The 19,808-nt window shown below is 40.5% G+C and overlaps 1 long non-coding RNA gene across 1 annotated transcript; it reads right to left on the bottom strand.

Annotated features, from left to right (window-relative positions):
* Window positions 1–451: 451 nt before the first annotated feature.
* Window positions 452–13,054, bottom strand: LOC115948140. Its single transcript, XR_004081986.1, has 2 exons — window positions 12,571–13,054; window positions 452–792 (listed from the first exon to the last, which is right to left on the bottom strand). It is a non-coding gene; the product is annotated as an uncharacterized LOC115948140 (long non-coding RNA).
* Between the last annotated feature and the right edge of the window lie 6,754 nt (window positions 13,055–19,808).

The following is a 19,808-nucleotide window of genomic DNA, read 5'->3' on the forward strand; positions in this document are numbered from 1 at the left end:
CCCAGCCAGCTGGCTGATTGCCCTGCTTGTTGCAGAGGCTATATCAGCTGGCCCATTAGGCTGCCGGCTGCTCACCTTTTCTCTCCCGCTCTGCTGTGGGAGCTGCCGGGCTGTCCTTTTACGAGCAGCAGCACATCCGGACTGATAGCATCTTCCTCCTGCTCTCAAAAGCTACACTGGGGCCCTGTCTCTGGCCATGACTCACCCCACAAGCCAACTGTTGCAGCTCTCCCAGCTGCCAGCAGCCCTTCTCAGCTGCTCCCCCATCACTTTGGCCATCACCATTTGTTGCAGTTGAGACAGTCATAGTTGAAATGGAGACAATGTAAAGCAACGTTCCATTTTCAGAAGGCCTCCAACCTGTTTTTGTTCTAGCATGCATGGTTTTTATACATTCTTAAAAAAACTCCTAAGTTTACACTTTACTCATTGGTCAGAAGAGACAAAGTGCTTATTGGAATAGACAGTTGCAGGTTTCTCTTATTTACCCGTCTTTCTTGGTTTCTATGTCAACAACATTGGTAGGAAATTCTTTCAAGGGTAAACATGGATCTTCTTAACAAACTTCTTTCTGGCTCACAGAAGTCACTGTAAAACCTCTTTATACACCTGGATTGAGTGGGGGTTCTGCTGAAGGAGATATGTGAGATGGGACTTCAGCAGGTGGTGGGAAATCCTCCCCTTGCCTCGAAGAGGGAGAGTCTAATGGTGCAGCAGTGGAACCCACAGACATCACAACCATCCAGGTTCCAGCTGAACTGCAAGAGCAGTCACAGCCAGCTGCAGTCGCCCCTGTGGAAAAGCAAAAGTCTAAGATCAAACCAGCATGCCCAGTTAATAATGAAGGGAAACGAGGGAGCTCACAACCCACAGGGGAGCAGGAGGCTGAGATCATCATCGAGTCCCTGTTGTATGAGTCTCTGTAATATGTGAAAAGACATTGTACAATGGGGACGTGAGGCTTATTCAGCCTGGTTACTTCAGGTCTGGGACATTATGGATACAGGCGGGCAACTGAATGGTGGTGAGGCAAGGAATCTGGGACTCTTGACCCAGGACTCAAGTATGAATCTGATTTCTACAATGGAGCCAGGGTCCCTTTCCCTCTGGGAGCGGCTTTTAATGAGTGTAAGAGAGAGGTTTGTCCACAGGGAGAGAATGCAGGAGCACCATCATAGAATGTGCTGGAAGCCCCTTGAGGAAGGGATCCAACAGCTGAGAGAAGTGGCAGTATTGGAGGTACTCTTTGGGAGGAACAGGTAGCATGAAAGCCAAGTGCACAGGGCAAATGTTGTGTAACCTGGCAAAGCTAGGGCCATCCCAATACACCACTTCAGCAATTACAACAATTAATGCCAAGGACAGCTGAGAGACAGTGGGTTCTGTCACCAACAGGCTCAGAAATTATGTGAGTATGATCAATGGCCCAGTATAGGTTCATGTCTCTGCTGTGGTTTAAGGACCTCAAAGCAGAGATGAGGGAGATGTGAGAGGAGATGAGGGAGATCAGTGCTGCACCAGGGCAAGTTACAGGCCCCAAAGTCAGAGCCCAACGTTCTCCAGCTAGAGACACAGGGTACACCCCACAAGCTGACCTGTGGTTCTTTCTGCACAGGCATGGGGAAGACATGAGAAGGTGGGATGGGAAACCACTTCTGTCCTGACAGCACAAGTGCGTCAACTCAAGGAGGGAAACAGTAACCAAGGGAGTTCCACTAAAGTGAAGGTAGCCTCAGCCTCCCATGGCTGAGCTGCCAGGTATTACAGAAGGGAGGATGATCTGTTGGATCCCCTTGAAGGAACCTCTTGAATGAATGTTGGAAGCCGAGGTGAGCCTGACTGGGAAGGAGTGGCAGAAACATCCTATTGTGACCAGCCCAGAGGCCCCGTGTATTCTGGGCATAGGCTTCCTCTGGAATGGCTATTGCAAAGACCGAAAGGGACTCGGGTGGGCTTTTGGAATAGCTACTGTAGAGGCAGAGAACATTTAGCAGTTGAACACCTTGCCTGGACTGTCAGAAAACACATCTTCAGTAGGACTCCTGAAGGTGGAAGAGCAACGAGCACCAATTGCCACCTGAATAGCGCATCACTGGCAGTGCTGGGTGAATCGAGACATGGTGATCCCCATCCACAAAATTATCTGTGAGCTGGAGAGCCAAGGGGTGGTCAGCAAAACTGACTCACCCTTCAACAGTCGCATTTGGCCTGCACACAAGTCTGACAGAGAATGGAGATTGACTGTGGAATATCGTGCCTTGAAGGAAGTGACTCCACCGCTGAGCGCTGCTGTGCTGGACATGCTGGAGCTCCAGTACAAGCTGGAGTCCAAGGCAGTAAAGTGGTACGCCACTATTGACATTGGTAAATAATTTTTCTCCATTCCTCTGGCAGCAGAATGCAAGCCTCAGTTTGCTTTCACCTGGAGGGGCGTGCAGTGCACCTGGAACCGACTGCCCCAGGGGTGGGAACACAGCCCCACCATCTGCCATAGACTGATCCAGGCTGCACTGGAAAAGGGTGAAGCTTCAGAATATCTGCATTACATCATTGTGTGGGAGAATGCCATAGTTGTTGTTGTTTTTTTACCTTGCTACACATATTAGCAAAGAACTGTTATTCCTATCCTCATATCTTTGCCTGAGAGCCCCTTAATTTCAAAATTATAATAATTCAGAGGGAGGGGGTTTACATTCTCCATTGCAAGAGAGGCTCTTGCCTTCCATAGGAGACATCTATCTTTCAAACCAAGACACTGATGTAAGTTTACCAGGATTTCTGTTGAAAGGTTGTCTTTTCAAAGATTCTTTGTTCAGAAATAATACTGGATTTGTAGTGTGTCTTGGACATGATATATTATAGCACTTTTGTAGACTGTAGTGTTCTTAGATATATATTGAAAGTTTGATTTCTTTTTGATAGTTTGACAGTGATACTACATTTTTATGTTATTCCTAGTATTTCACAGATTTTTTTTTCCTGGAGCTGCCTAAATGCAAGCAACTCAAATCACTGGATCAGAGCAAAATTTTTAATGCTAAAAAGCTAAGATGCTCAGGCATGAATTCGAGATTTATTTTTCAATTTCAAAGCAGAAAATGTACACAAAATGAGCATAGAAACTGCAGGAAATGTTTCACTTTCATAACGCTTTGTTAGATTCCATCACAATTTAGATTGCTGCATGTCTTGCATCCATGAACCAGCACTTAACAAATTCAAACAAGTTTTGCTTGTGATCCTTAAAAGCTTTCTACTGTGACTGTGTTTTCTGCAGGCTTTTTTGTCTCCCTCCCTATCATGCCTTTCTGCATATTTAAGGTTCAGACCTGGTTCATTGGGGCAAATGGAAGAGTTCAGTCACATGGAAGCTGTTGCATAATACTTCTCTTATTTCCCTCACTGTTTGAACTAGGCTGGCTTATAAAGGAGCACACCTTAGCTTTTCAGAAAAAGATAATTTGAAGTTCACCTGCTTGGTTTTTTTTAATATAACTGGACCCACCCCAACTTTTCATTTTCGACCATCTTAAAAAGGCACTTACACTGTAATTTCCACATCAGAAGATGAAAGTAGTAGTTTTCACTCATGTAACATTTATTCCTATTTTTGTGCTGTTTTCCAGGGGAGTATGCTGTATTTTGTTATCAGTGATACCAGTTAATAGAAAGGATTCCTTTATTGTAGGTCAATTAACATACTGGCAATTTTAACTAAGCAAACAAAAAGTTACATAACAGTGAGAAAATAGGTTTTCATGGCTCTCCAGCCTGTAGCATTGTGTCTTTTTAAATTGTAATACATTTCCAGCAGTCAGTTTTGTAATCTTTCTTATTTTGTAGTGTTATAGCATATTTTATTACTGATAGATTGTTCCTTTTCCCCCTGTGTTATTGGTTTTGCCCTAACTGTCCATCTCTCCACAGATCTGCCCCTCTGCTCCCTGTTCCTCCTCCTATTGAATGTCAATCCTTCTCCAAGCCTGCCTCTTTCTCTAGAAACTTCCCTATCAATTTTGCATCTTTCGAAACCCCATTGGTTTGTTTAAATTATTCTCCTTCCCTGCAGTCCCCTATTGGTTTAAACATTGTATTCCCTGCCCACCCCCAATTTCTCCCAGTTGGTCGAAGACTGTATCCTTCCGTGGGACCTCCTCCTCCTTATAAGCTGATATATGCACGTTGGTTTGCCCTTTCTGTCACTGAACCTCGAGGAATGAATTTCTTTGTAAACCCTACAGAAGGCCTCTCCCTGATCCTTGTCCCTACTCTCGGCACAGTCTGCAGTCCACCTGAGCCGTGGAGCTGCCATACCCTGCAGCTGCACCCCGGATTGGACAGCTTTCTGGGGGCAGCCCACCTGTGCCATCGGTGCTGGGAGCTGGTTGGGCAGAAGAAATCCGGCACCGTGGCACCAGTCCCTAAATTAAATTCCTCCTTGAAGCAAAGCTATCCTCATCCATGTGACTGGTGAGTTTTTGTTGCACAGAGAGCCTGTACAACGTCCTGAACACTTACATACTCCTTATTTTCTTCAGTAATATGTTTATTTATATTTTGTATTTGACATGACCTAAGTTTCTTTAATCATTTTTCCAGGTGAGATTCCTTGTGATGTTTCATGGCTAGATCACTGAAGCCTTATGAGTCAAGGACTGCTCTGCTCCAACTTTGCCTCTGTAGAAATACTGTCATCCTCAGCAGGCTGGATAAATACAACAATTTTTTTCACCTACTTTTTACTTTAGGTTTCACAATTTCTTCCTTTCTCAAAGAGAAGATGCCCAACAGCCCACCACCTTCTGTTCTTTCTCCTCTTCCTTGTGTGAAGAACCCTTAATTCCCAGTCCATTCCTGAACTAGATCTATGAATTTTAACAGAGGTACTTTCTCTCCTCAGCACCTGCCAGAATAGACTGATGCAAGAAAGCTGAGACTCATACAGAAAACGTGAGGTACATCTGCATCTGTGTTCTGGTAGGATGCTGAAAGTAGGAGATCATATTCTTATTAATTGCATTTATAGCAAAATGATCATTATTGAACAAAATTATTATTAAAGAGTCATGTTCCACAAGTCTGTCCACAGTGATTTTGTGTTTATCAGGACTTGACACTGGCTAGAAGACCAGCACCCATGAAAAACCAGCCAGTCATTCTCCTCTGCTATAGCTGAGCAGAGAAGGGGGAAAGAAAAACCAAAAGGCTTATGGTGTGAGATAAGGATTAGGAGAAAACACTCTAAGGGCAAAACACGCTCAAAACTTACAAGGTATGAAGAAAAAATTATTAAAATAATTTAAAAAAGATAATGAGAACTAAAATAAACCTTTAGAACAACTCCTCCTCCCCAGCCCTTCTTTCTTTCCCACTGACAGTGCAGGGAGACAAAGCATGGGGGTTTTACTCAGCTTGTCACTTCTAAAAGTCTTCAATTTGCTTAGGAAGAGGAGTCTCTTCTGTTATATTGTGGGGTCCTTCCCATGGGAGACAGTTCTTTGTGAACTTCTCCAACGTGGTTCTAATTTTCAGGAGCAGCAGTCCTGCCTAACCTGCTGTAACATTAGTCACTCCTATTGTATTGTATTTTTGTATGTTTCAGTTGTAACGGTTTGTACCTTGGTTTGTTCCAGTTTCCCCCTGTTATAATGGTTGTGCCCCTGTTGCATCCTCCCTCCTCTTTAGTGTCAATCACCCTGCCTCCTCCCCCTGTTCCCTAAAAACTGCATGTCACTCCTTCAACCCCTCCCAGTGTCCTGTCTGTCAACCCATGCGCTTGCTCTAGAAACTTCTACCGAGGACATCAAGTGATAGGTTCTGGCACTGGAGCCCCTCCCCCAGATTACTCCCATTGGTTTCCTCAAATGCCTCTTCCCCTGCTCCCCACGCCCTCCTGTAACCCCATTGGCAGATGGGCGAGCCCCTTCCCTGTTCACCCTTTATAATATGTTGCACAGCCCAGTCCCGCCCCTTCATTTGGGGCTCTTCCTCAATAAACCCAGACTGAACCCTCAACAGAAGTCTACTCCTTCTTCTACCTTTCATTCCACAGAGCCTCGCCCGTGCAAGGCAAAAGCCTTAGTTGCCCTCCCGAGGAACGGGAGAGTGTCCCCTGCCACTTGCTGTGTCAGAGCAAGCCAGGGTGACTCCAAGTGGACACTCAGAGAGGCACAGTGGCACATTCTCATGGGCAAAATAGTCTTTTCGAACTACGTGGTATGGGTCATTTTAGTTCATGGGGTGTAGTTTCTTAAGGATGATTTGTTCTGGTTTGGAAGCAAGGGTTGTCTCTCTCTGTTCAAGTTTCCCACTAGATTACAGTTTTTCAGCATCCACATGCTTCATCATGAACACCTTTTCTCACGGGCTGTGAGTACATGTCTGCATCCCCACATGTACTTCACAAATTACAGGGAAACTGTTTTATTGTAGTCCTCACCATGGCTTGTAGAAGAATCTCAGCTCTGATGCCTGGAGCACCTCCTGCTCCTCTGTCCTTTCACTGACCTTGGTGTCCCTATGTTGTTCTCATGTGTCTTCACCTTTTCCTTTTGTCTGACATAGGAAAGAGTTGGGGTCCGTAGGTTTGGTTGTTAACAAGTTCTATCAGTTGAAAGGTTCTTATAGGGTTGATCCCATCCAAGCTCTGCATTGGAAATGCCCTTCTGCCCTCAGCATGGCTAGTTAAAACAGCCAAGCAAGCACAGGTTGCTGTGGACCATGCTGAGATAGCCCTGGCCACATGGGCGCTCCCAGTGCTGCCTCCAGCTGCATGGTCCAGGCTGTGTGGCGACTTGTGGCACCAGGATGGCCCCTGTTGGCATGGCCCCTGTGGCCACCTCACCACCCCTTGGAGGAGGAGAAAGAGGAATTGCATGTGGTTTTTTTTCTTCTTAGGTATGTCATCACAGAGGTCTTACCAACTACTGTAATTGGGTTAGCAGCATGGTTATTTTCAGAGCCAGCCTGTGACTGACTTTGCCAGGCATGGAGGAAGATTCTAGCAGCTTCCCACAGAAAAAATTGCTTCCATGGTTGGTTTCTTCCCTCCTCACAAAAAAAAAACAAGCTATGCAAAACCACAATCAGTGTGCTACACCACCATTTGCTATTTCTTATTGTAGGAGTGGTTGGTTAGGGAGGAATCATGACCAGACAGGTAAGGCAAGGTAAAATACTTAAGCATTTCCTTGATCTTTACCCAATGCAGGGGTTCCCATTGGATAGACAGAGGTTCAGACTGATCTAAGTCATACCAAATCTATTACAGTCCCCAGACACTTTGTAGCTGAGGCTGTGCTAGGCTGCCTTATATTTTATTCTAAATTTGCAATTGCTGCAGTTGTGGAGATCATACCCAATTGTTTTGTTTGAAGAAAAGCTGAAATAGGAAGTGCTATTTAAAGTGTGACTTTGAAGGAATCACTGTGCAAGTGGTAAAATGGCATTACTTAATGAATTAGGAAAAAGGATTGGAGACCTAAAGTCTACTCCACGACAGGGAGAGACAAACCATTAGCATTTGGATGTCTTCCTCTTCAATTTTTTCATGAGTAAATAGAGGAATTAATCGCAGAGAGTTGAGGTAATTAGATGTTGAAGTGCGCTGTACCATGGTAAGAGTCCTGGCCTAGAGAGGAGCACAGGAGGATCTTATAAACAGCTGAGACAGTCCTCCAGAAGCTCCATTCATCTTGTCCATTGACTGCTGCCCAGCCTCTGCTCCACTGAGAGCATATCATGGACCTGAAAATGGCAACAGGATAAGAGCAAAGGTTTTAGTAGAGCAAAGGTTTTAGAAAATAAGATGAGAGCATAGCAGGGAAGAACATGACATCCATGGGCATGATGGAGAAGGAGAGAAGAACCCCCAGTGGCAGGGGGGTTATACCTAGATGCTCTTTAAGGTCCCTTAAAATTCAAATTATTCTATGATTTCAAAATTCTAAGAACTTGATGAATCCTCACATGGAGTCAACAACAGAAAGACATGAAGCTGCAGAAAAGGCAGAAAAGACTGTAAAATCAGCACTTTAACAGGGAACAGAAGCACAGTAATACTAAAGATGTAAAAAAACAATATTTGAAAAGACGTGCAGAAGAGGGAAATCACTTGGCCTTCTTAATTCCATGGCAAAAAGAACATTTGACTTCAGAGACAGAAGATAGTGTTTCTGATCTCACAGAAGGCAAAAACTAATGATGAAATGATAAAGAGTTTACAGTATAAAAGACCCTATAACTGTAGACAATAATCCAAATAAATGTTACACTGTCAGAAGTAAACAGTAGACGCACTGCAGAATTGAGAGACACTGTCAAATTGAAATTCTTGGGAGGGGCACAATTGACAGGTGGAGATCAATAGGGAAAAGAGATTTGGTGTGGAAGATCACAGAGAATGATAAGTTCCAAGTGGAGGTGAGGTTGAGAGCACATCACTGGAGTAAGATGTGAGAACCAATGAACTATTTTAGGACAAATGATAATATAAGGAGTAGGAAATAAGAGGCATTAAAATGGAAGTGCTAGCTGACTTGATGATTATAAAACTAACAAAGGAGATATTGGAGGATTCAAAATTAAAGGGGGTGTAAGCAAATAAAGTCAAAGGGGAGTTAGAATAAAAGATGTGTAGTGATGCCAGCCACAGTGGAATACAATCAAAACAATTAAAATTCAGTCTTTACAAAATTATATTTTCTGATTGCTTCTGCAATAAACATTTTAATCCAAGTCACTCTTTTACATTAACTGAAGATCACAACATCTTATTCTTGATTGACAGGTAGACATCTGAGATAGACAGGTTGTCAGAGCTACTTAGAAGGTGGAGAGGTTTGAAGTGAAAGTGGAGACTGGCTGGCTGAAGAACTGAGCACATTGGCTTGGAACTATCAGTTTTTTAAAAAACTGCCAAACAGTTTACCCTTGTTAAAAGGAGATAATTTAAAAATATATATGTTTTGTTTTGAAATCCTAAATGTATGCTAATTTTTAACACAGCCTTTAAAATTGTCCTTATTCTAGGATTTTTACTCTTTGCTAAACTCAGATCTAGTATGAGATGCAAATAATAGAGAAATCTAAGTTGGAAGAGGCCTTTAGAAATCATCTGATCCAACTTCTTAGTCTTTAGATTAGGTTATCCGGGGCCTTGTCAAACTAAGACATTAATATTTTCAACAAGGTGGACTCTACCATTTCCCTGAGCAAACCATTCCAATATTTCGGAGTGCTCTTTGTATGTTTTTCTTCCATCCAGGCAGCAGTTTGTACCCTTTCCCTCTTGTCCTGTCACCATGCATCACTGTGAAGCAAGAACAGCTTTTACTCTATAAATACCTGTTAGATACAAGATTCTTTGATCTTCTTAAGTTCATCATGCCCTGGCAGAGCAAACACAATTCCTTCAACCTTTCACCATATGCCAAGTTCCCCAGCACTATGATCATCTTGTTCCCACCCAAACTGGATCCGCTCCAATTTTCCAGTGCCCTTCAAAACTTATAAAAATCCTTTTGAATGTGAAAGTGTGAACAGATTGTCTGCTGTGAGTTGATGAAGAAAGGATGCCTTTGTATTCTAATCCTAGTAATTCTTTTTGGTATCTCCAGTAGCCATCTGCTTCTTCATTTTTACCATCAGCTGTGAAACGCCATAGCTTCTCCATGTCCTTTCTGAGTCTTTTTTCCTCTGATAGCACAGTACATTGAGGTTTCCTGACACTGAAGTCCCCTCAGTGTTTACTTACATCATCATACCCCATTCTTTACTCAGCTTTGTTTCGCATGTTCAGCTAAGATGCAGCATGTGCTGAGTCTAATGAGCAGCATGTTAGCTTTCTTATTTCCTAAGGGGTACAGAGTGCTTCTTTTCTTTGCAGAGAACTGTTTGCTTTAAGAGTTTGGAGAAATAAGTTCACACTTGGGAGAAGATTCCTTTCTCACAAGGTTCTTTATTGGATAAATGTAAAAATGTCGGCAGTCCATGAGAGTTAGAAATTAAAAGGTTAAAGGTGAAAGTAAGAGAAGAAAAAATGGTGGAATTCTAGCAGAAAGCACCATCTGCCTTCATAGCAGCTACGAGAAATTGTCAGCAAGGATCCAAAAATATAGTTCAAAAAATAAGATATCACAGGACACTTGTGTCTATGATGCTAATCATAATCTTTTGCTCTTACTGATGACCTAAAGAATATGCAAAAACCAGGGCAAAAATAAAAATAGAGAAAATGGAAGATGGGGGAGTGTTCTAGGTTAACCTTCAGCAAGACTTTCTTTTCTTTCATTATTTTCAGAGCTGAAATTTAGAAGGAAAAAGCTGTGCACTTGAGTGGACTTTGAAAGGAAGTAGGTTTTCTTTACAGTTTTTGGGCATCTTTGTTTAGGAGAAGCTGTTGCAGCTGTGATTAAGCGCAAAATGTAATGCCAATGTATTCACAGGGCTGTTTCCCAAGACAATTTCCATTTGTTCCCCATATTTGGCACAATTTTAATACAGATAGGAAATCTAGGTTCAATCAACACAAGGTTGTCAGCCTACAGAGGAAACAAGAAGTGATCTGGAACTGGATAGTAAAACAGACTAACATGGAAACATAGAACTGTGTATATCTGGAATGAGAAAATGTAATTTAAGATATGAAGAACTGAACAATACAGAGTTTCTTCTTCCTTATAAATGTGTGGTTTTACAGGGAGAATTACACCACTTTAGTAAGCATACCAGGTCAGCGATCTTCAATGCACAGAGTGATGCTGTTACCTAATACTATGATCTTATAAGAAGTGACTAAAGGCTGCTGTGAGAGTAGGTAAGCCCATATGCTGCCACCAAACTCAAAAAATAGACAATGAAGTGGAAGGCAGCTCCAAAGCCAAAGAGGGACTTACAGACAGATCTCTGATGTCCTGGAACGTAGAAGAAGAGAGTTTTCAAGGAGTGTAGAAAAAGGCATTTGGAGTGACTGCCTAGAGAAAAAGAATGAGGGTATTTTTTTCCAGGTTCTAGGAAAAAAACATATCAAAAATAGAAGAAACATGTGAGACAGAACTTTTTTTTGTGGATTGTCAGCTTTGTGATGAACCTACACTACATATCTGTATTAAAATTCTGCCAAAGCACAAAAATTTAAAAAGGCTGAAGGTGGAGATGTGAAAGTAATATATTTAGTGCAAACAAGAGTGAAAAAAACCAAAATTGTAATATATGGTAGGGATAATTAATGCTATTAATGTATGGTATAAAAGATTGTAAAAATCCAAACATATGTCTCTGAGGAGAGCAGCAGTCTATTCAGATTACAATGAATTCCCGGACACAAGCTAAGATAACAATCGATGCTTTAACATAAGAATAGTAGCTTCCAGGGCGATGATCACCGGTATCTCGGGAACCACCTAAGAGCGATTATTGCCTTGCCCATTGCATCTATCAAGACAGTCAGGAGCCAAACTTATACATCTGAATACATGGCTTTCCCTGGAGCCCATCAACGCTGACTGCACGCCTGGAACTGACCTTTGTCCCGCTCTGCACATTGAAAAGAACAGTGATGAATGTGAACAGTTACAAAAGAAATTTGGACACCTTTGCCTCGAGCACAATAAACTGTATAAAACCTTGCCACAAGAAGCGGCATTCGTGAACGGGGGAGACTCTGACACTCGAGGGGTCAGGTCCAAGTTCACCCAGCACCGATCCTGGGCTTGATGCTGTCTCTTTGGCTGTGGTGGTCTCAGAGACCGAAATTCGGTTGTGCAGATAGATTAATAAATCTTTTCGAAATTTTTGATAATTTGACTCATGATTGATCATTTATAACAAAATGACCACTTTTTACCTCCCAAAACTGGGAAGCAGTAGATTCTGTCCCCTATTCCTGATGGTTAGTAACTTACAGAAGGTTTTCTGTTTAAGTCTTAAATTACCATCCAATGTAAGTAAAGATGGCAAAATTAGACCATACTGCAGTATTTTCCTAGATTTAACCTGCAATCCTGCAACTACTGTACTCATTCAGGTACAGGTGCATATGAAAATATCTCAGGATTGTTAGTAGAAGGGGAATGAACGATCTTCACAGTGAAGGAAGATAGCTGAAGTCTGTGTTTTAGAAGCTCACTGTGTAGCAGAAGACAAAGCATAGGGTACTCTGGATATACAAGCCTGACATTGTAAACTAGGCTTCTGCAAGGTCTAAAAATATTTGACTGTGCACTTGGGTAATATCCATCTAATACTTTTAGCAAGCTAGGTAACTGTCTCGGTTTGAAAGACTGTCTGTAAAGGAAGGCAGGAGCCTCCCTTGAAATGGAAAAAATCAACCCCTTCCCTCTGAATTACTGTAATTTTGAAATTCAGGGGCTTTTAGGCAGAGATATGAGAATAGGATCAACAGTTATTTACTAGTATGTATAACAAGGCAAACAAACAACGCCTGCAGGGGGCGTGCTGGTGCGAGCTCAGGGAGCACGCTGTAATGGCAGCTTGGCCCAGACAGGAAAGGATAATGGCGGCTTTGTCCTAGACAAGAAAGGGATAGAAGAGAGACTTTGCTTCGCAAACCTTTGGTCAGTCGATCCTAGTGCCCCAGCAGGACCCTCAGAAGCAGCAAGCTGGAACGGCAAAAATGAGCAAAAATCCCTGGGGGCAGTAGACGAGATATATCAAACCCCACAGCTGTATCGGGAACCACTGGACGTCTTGGCAAGCAGGGCGTACGGGGCTACAGTATAGCGAAAGCTTGGAGCAGTGGCAAAGAAGTGGCGGGGGCGGACCAGCGGCAACCCAGCTCCCAGCAGGGCAGGGAAAGGCAAGCTCTGGATCCCGGGATTTTCCCCTGACGCACCTGAGCAGATGGTGGAAAGTCCCTCTTTTAGTGACGCAGGCTGTTAATAAGGTTCCAGTACAAAAGCTGCTCTTACGAGCAGAGCTCCATTCGTGGTAGAAGAAAGGCAGCAGGAGACGGAACACTGCAGTGGTGACGAATTCTCCCCACCAGCAACCGACTGCAGCCTCTCTCCCTTCTGAAAGCTGATAGCACAAGGGACTGCACTCAACCCCATTTTCCCAGTCCAAATCTCGGGCCTGAGCTCTGACAGCTTCTTTTGTCTCTCTTAAGTATCCAGTCGTTATTGTCTCCTAGCAACATGTAGGAGGAAGATTCCTCAAGAGGGGAAAAAGTCAACATAAGTACAACTCCTGTAACCCAGCAATAATGTAGTGTATGACCACAAATGATCCGGGACTTCTTGAGAAAGGATTTCCCCATCTAACCCTGCATTAACCTAAAGCTTGCCTCTGTGGAACTTCTACATACACAGCACCAAACAGTAAAACAAATGCTGTGAAACAGTAGCTGTGCTGGGATTCTGCTGTCCTCCAAGACATAGGTTGGCATGCATGAACACATTGACATGTTTAATGTGCTTGTGCTGACACGTCCAGGAAAGTGTATGACATCTGTGATTTTAGCCCTCCCTACCAGTTATTTGCATACTGTTGTCTGAGGCCATCAGGAGTGTGCATGAAATCTATGTATTTGCTGGAATATACAACACACATAAGGCTTCTCAGATGCACAATGGGGAGTTCACCAGCTACACATTATTTTACATTTTTTGTACCAATTTTAGAGTTTCAAATAAAACAGAATGGATTAAAGAGGACACTGGATCAATTTGTGACTACAACTGAGGAACCTGGGATCCATAAACCAGTGAATGGATCTCCCTCATCCATATGCAAGCTCTGATTTCCAAGTTTCTGGGAATATTTCCAATGACAGTCCCTCTTAAATAACACCAATGCAAGTATTCAATACAGGTCACTAATAGCTACTAGAATTTGCATTATTTTTAACTGTTTCAATTAATTGTTCAGTAATTTCAATTGAAAGTCAAAAGTGGAATTGCTAGGAGAAAACAATGCAAGTTTTTCTTTAAAGCAGTGTATCTTTCAGTTAAGAGGAAAGAATCCCATGTCAGTAATGCAGCCTTTACTTCACTGAGCAATAATAATACTTGACAAAAATCCTATGAGTCTGATTCAAGTTTTGGGTCATGGATATTAAATCTGCAAAGTTACACCAGGGTAAAATAAATCTCTAAAACACACAGAAGGAGCAAATGTGCTTACAAGGTGCAGAAACATAAAGAAATTGTGTAGAAATCTGATCTTATGAGAGATTTTGATATGCAATGTTATTTCCCAAGTAATTGTAAGAAAATTCTGATGCAAATCTGCCATGCTATTCACCTCACTAGAAAATTTAGTCCCTGAAACAAACCAAATAATAATTGTATGTGAATACAAAACAATTGAAATGGTTCACAGATATTTTGCATTCTTTCAAAATAATTTATTGTGAGAAGAGTTAAGATTTTCATTTCTTCTGGACAATAAATCAACCAAATAAACAGAAAACTTGACCGTAGCGTTCTTTTAAAATGCACGGAAAGATTGGTGGCAAATGTATTTACTTCTTCATCTCACATGGTGATGAAATAATTTCAGCAAACACTATTTATTCTGAGATATTATGTTGCTTTCAAAGTCAATTTTCATCTATGTTATATCTAATATGCAGAGGACAAGGACCATTTTCCTGGACTGGATGGGTCAAACAACCAGTTCGTGAGTGGAACACCAATAATATGCAAAGTCTAACAGTGTATGTGGTACATACAGAGAATTACAGAATTTGTAAGTTCCTCTAGAGCATCAGCAAAACTGACATATTTCATAAATTTCAGCTTTTTTTGCACTGGTGCAAATTTTCCTTTCTCTTTAAAGGTATTTATCCTAATAAAAAGCTAAAATTGTATCCTGCTGCTCTGCCATATGCTTATTCTAATATAAATCAAGCGTTATTCCTCCAAGTTTCATTTTACCACAGTAAAAGTGTTGAAAGGAACACTGAAACTTCCCAAAAAATATTTTTTCTCCATCAATGTGGCAAGGACATTTGTGGAAAAATGATAAATTCGCATCAGTGAATACAACATTAATATAAAAATAATGTTTTTCTCATAAATCTGATAAAATGTATCTATTCAAAGTCTTCTATTTGAAATAATTCTGTAAGGAAAAGTGAATTAATTCCAGTTTCAATTAAAAGTTTCTCATGGGAATGGAAATTGATACAATAAATTGAGGCAGCTTATTGTTTTGCTCTCCAGTCTTTGACTTACACAACTCGAACTGTTTCTCTGAGCTCATCTCTCAGTGCTTGTGCTTAATAATCTTTCAATGAAGACAAAGTTAAGGCTTCCTTTTCAGTTTTGTGTTCTTTTTAATATGCATTAGATCAACTAACTGAGAAAAGTCTCTAAATATATTTTAGATGGACAAACAAAGCAAAATCAGTTATTACTGAAATAATTTCCTGTCTCCACCCAGTAAAAAGCAGAGTCTCAGGCTCAAGTGAAAGATGAAAGAAAAATGCACATTAATCAATTATGAAAAAGAGAAAGTTTCTTTGAATCAGGAAAAGCTGATTGGAATTAAGATAGGCTTTGTTCATATCTGCAAGTTGCATGGAGAGTACTTTTCAGTGGAACAGAAAAGGGGGATTTGGGAGTGTTTGCCTGCTTAATGCTATAGTTCTTCAGAGCCCATGTGAAAATTTGCTGCTAGCTATTAATCATCATTGTGTCTCTGCAAAGGAGCTGTTACAATGATGACTATATGTCATTATATTTCCACTCTAAGTAATGAATCAGAGTGCTGGGAAAGTTGGATAAGAGTGGCTGGCAAACTTTTAAGCTGTGGAATCTATTTAAATAAATTTACATCACATTTGCTATTTTTGCTGGTATGGGAATCATACTTAAACATTAAACAATATGCTATGTTCATGGGTCCTGGTCTTTTATTCTCCTGTCTCTGAACCTACTTTCCAGGTCAGCTTTTGCCAGTGCTGGCAGCACGTTTTTCTCATAGCCTCTCCTTCTTATAGCTTTTAGTTGCTTTCAAGTTGAATTTATCACAATGAAGTTTTTATGCATGACAGTTTGGAGAGCAGAATAGGTGGTGTCTGAGCCTGCTGTGTTGCTGCAAAATGGGCTCATTCTCTGCAAGCCAGCTCAGTTACTGAAGCCTTACTGGTGGGACACTACAGTGAACAACCAGATGATCCCATCCTGATGAAAACAATTAGCTTCAAACTGCAAGAAGCCACAGGGTCACCTTTTGTTTCAGTGAGACTGCACCATTTAATGTGCTGCAGTAGATTTCAAATTTACGTCGATTTATCCTGTTGTACTCTTCTTTTATGGTCTTTATTTATAGATGTGTAAAGCAATTGGGAAAGTTTGAGTCTCATACAGTTCAGGAATTGTATTAGAAATCTAAACCATTGTCTTATGTTTATTCTACAAAGTACTAGACTTGAAACATGTCAGGCTTAATTGTGTTAGGCTGAAATGCCTAAAACAGAGCCCTGAGGTTCCTCAAACAGAACCTGAAAGTTTCTCTTCAGCTAACCATCAGTAACAAGCCAACAATAAACAACGCCAAAAATGTTCAAGATGCCAGTACCGATGTCTGTTACAAGAATACTGAAAAGAACTGGTAACCATTTATAAATGGAAAATTATACAACCATTAAAAATTAGTTAATTTTGAGCCTGTATCGAGGTGCTGCAAGTCACCTATTCTTCCCAGGCACAGCTGGTTGTGTTCATTGCTAAGAACCTTGTAGGCCACTGAATTCAATAGTACAACACAGCTGCTACTCCTGCAGGGTAGATATTACTTTATTTTGGCATTAACTTAGCTATTAACACAATGATAGTTTCTTATTTTTTCTTATCAGGCTCTCCTAGCACTACTACGACAAAACAAGCCAGTTGCACACTACCTGACTTTACGCTGCTAAGAGCCAAGTACCTGTTTTTCAGATTACCCAGGAAAAAAGATTCTGTTGTCTTGATTATATATTTTGGTATTTAGTAGATAGACCCATCAAATAATTCTCATTCTAGATCAAAACTTACAGCAAAGATTATTTAGAATAATATGATGCTTCCACCCTCTTTGTCTATTGCCTCCCTTTCCACTCTCCTCTTATTTTCTTTCTTATTTTTCTGGTTTTAATCTGCAGGGAAAAAAGATTATCAAAATTCCTCTCTTGTAATCTGCTTGGTGTGGCTTTGTGTTTTTGAAAGGTAAAATTAAATTGTGCCATCAGGTCTTTTATGTCTTAAAATTATTTCTGTTTATCAAATGACCAGATAATGTATTTTAAATGTCTAGTTTTGAACAACATAAAATGCATTTATTACAGATACAAAAAACAGTACAAAATCTGGGCTAATTGCAGTTTGAATTTCAGAAGTCTATTTTTTCCCTACTGTTTATTAACCTTTCTTCAACAATGCATGAGTACAGCTTGGTGCAATTAGTAGGCTACAACAAAAATTAAAATAATTAGTACCACATTTAAGGCCAGGTATAGACTTCTTGGTCAAAAAAATGATGGACTAAGAATATTTGACTTCTAGATATAATTTATTCAAATTATGTAGGATATTATATATTCAAATGTGCAGTGATATTCCTAACTATTGGATACAGATTTTCTTCCCTATCATGCATTTTCTTCCCTATCACAAAAAGGCCAGACATTATTTTGCAATATTGCCACAGCTAGACATTTCCTTTATCCATGAGTGATCTCATGCAAAGAAGTTGTGATACATGATGGTGTTTTACTCCTTATTTAAGTAGAGAAATGTAATAAGTTGTGTAGGAAGAAGGCAAGTTAATCTGTTGAAGAAAAGGTTGCATGAACCTGCCTTTAAAATCCCATGAAGAACCTTTGCTTCATGTATTTTAGTCAAGAAATATGGCTTTGTTGTACTTCTTCAAGACCAGTGACATAGGTCTCACTGATTTTATCAGTAGAAGATTTAGGTCTACAAAATGGGAAAAAGCCACTGAAATAAAAGGTTTCTCAGGACAAAATGGAATACAAAAAGAAAAGAAAATAGAAAGAACCAGAAGAGCAACATAGCCTTGAAGCCAGTTTAGTTTGAACACATGACCACTATAAATCATGAATGTCCTAAGCAAGAATGTACGTGGTTGTGTCAAAAAATGAAGAGCCTAATTTTAGGTCAATAAAAATAAAATATTTAAATTCTCTTAAGTCAGTTTTATAATAACTTTGTTGTGGGTATCATGGCCTCAGTGCAAGAGATAAAAGTTTGCAGGAAGTTTGTATCTCTTATGCGACTGGCATATTAAGAAATGTTCACAAATTTGAAAGCTTCCCTTTTCTTTTATCCTCATAGTTGAGTTAACAAAAGATTTTACATCTCCCATAAAGCTGTGCAGGGGTTTCAGAAGATGTTTTGTTCCTAATTATCCTGTTTATTGTAAAAATTGACTCTTGCAAAGCGTATTGATGCCAATAGGGATCACTGGCTTCACAACACATCCAAACCAGGCAAAAACAGACTAAGAAGTCTTGAGAGTTTTGGTATTTATTAGCATGGCCTAGAAATCATCCAGAATTACGGAGTGTGATGTTAGAACAATATCCATACTTACTCTACCTAAGTAATGTTGCAATGTTGTAACATATTTGTGTTTGCATGCACATGCATACAAAGTGGTGGAAAATTTTTTGTGCAAAAAAACCTTGCTGTACAACACTGATGGTCTTTGCTGTTGTGCTGTTATTTCATAGTCCTCTAGTATTGCTTTCTTTTTTCTTAATTTTCCAAGAAACATAGTGCGAAGAGTAGTGAGAGCAGATTTATCCGAGTCCAAGCCATTGCTGTCCAAGCATTTCTTGGAGTAGAGTCACTATGTTGCCTAAATCTTGTCCTGCAAGCGAAGCCAGATGGACAACATAGCTAATGTTTCCATTTTCTTGGGACTCAGAGGGGTGTTCTCTGTAATGAATTTGATATTTTAATTTTCAGTTGTATTTTGCAGAGTGAATTTGGGAGTGATGAAGCATGAAACATCACTTTGGCAATTAGTATCCTCACAAGAATATATGATTTCTACCTGGACCTGGGTTGCATTGAAACCCATGAAATTGGAAACTACCCAGAAAAGACATGCCATTCCAATGAAACCCAAATATCTGGTAAGGCTGAGTTGAAGAAGTTGACTAACTCATACTGGAGTACTGAGAACTCAGTCAATGCCTAAATTCAGATATTGAGTTTCTTGCAACCTGCAGGACATCAGTGACATCATATATACATCAAAATATATTGGCTTAAAAAGAACTGGAAGAAGCAAAGGAAAGGTTCATTTAAACCTTTTCAGCTGCATTGGTGTAATGTGATGTGAAGTCAAGTGCTTATGCACTTGTAAACACATGGAAACAAACTTGGGAGCCTTTGGGTGCATGACCATGATTGATTTGCAGTAACTCTTTCACAATACAAGGGAAAGATCACACAAACTAAGTGGAATTAAATAACCTCAATTTAATTTATAAGCATTGCAAAGGAATCATCTACTAGTAGATACTGTATCTCTAAGGAATTTGTGGTTTAACTTTCAGCTGTACATTTTTTGACAAGTTAAAGCTAGGTGTCTGTTTGAGCCATAACATTTATATGAGTTAGGCTTCTGGTTACCAAGGCTTTCCTATGATGGCTGTGACAGAGAAAAAAAGCCTGTCAGCCAGAGCCAGATCTTTCTGGCCATCACTCAAGTCTCTCCGGACCTGCTGCTAGACACTTTACCAGGTATCTGATCTGGTAATTTTAAAAGCTGTTAACTGACCCAGAAACAACGGAGAGACTGGGATTGTATTTTACACTGGAGATCCAGAT

Source organism: Geospiza fortis, unplaced genomic scaffold (assembly GCF_000277835.1).
Source record: "Geospiza fortis unplaced genomic scaffold, GeoFor_1.0 scaffold279, whole genome shotgun sequence".
In the NCBI taxonomy this organism is placed as follows: domain Eukaryota; kingdom Metazoa; phylum Chordata; class Aves; order Passeriformes; family Thraupidae; genus Geospiza; species Geospiza fortis.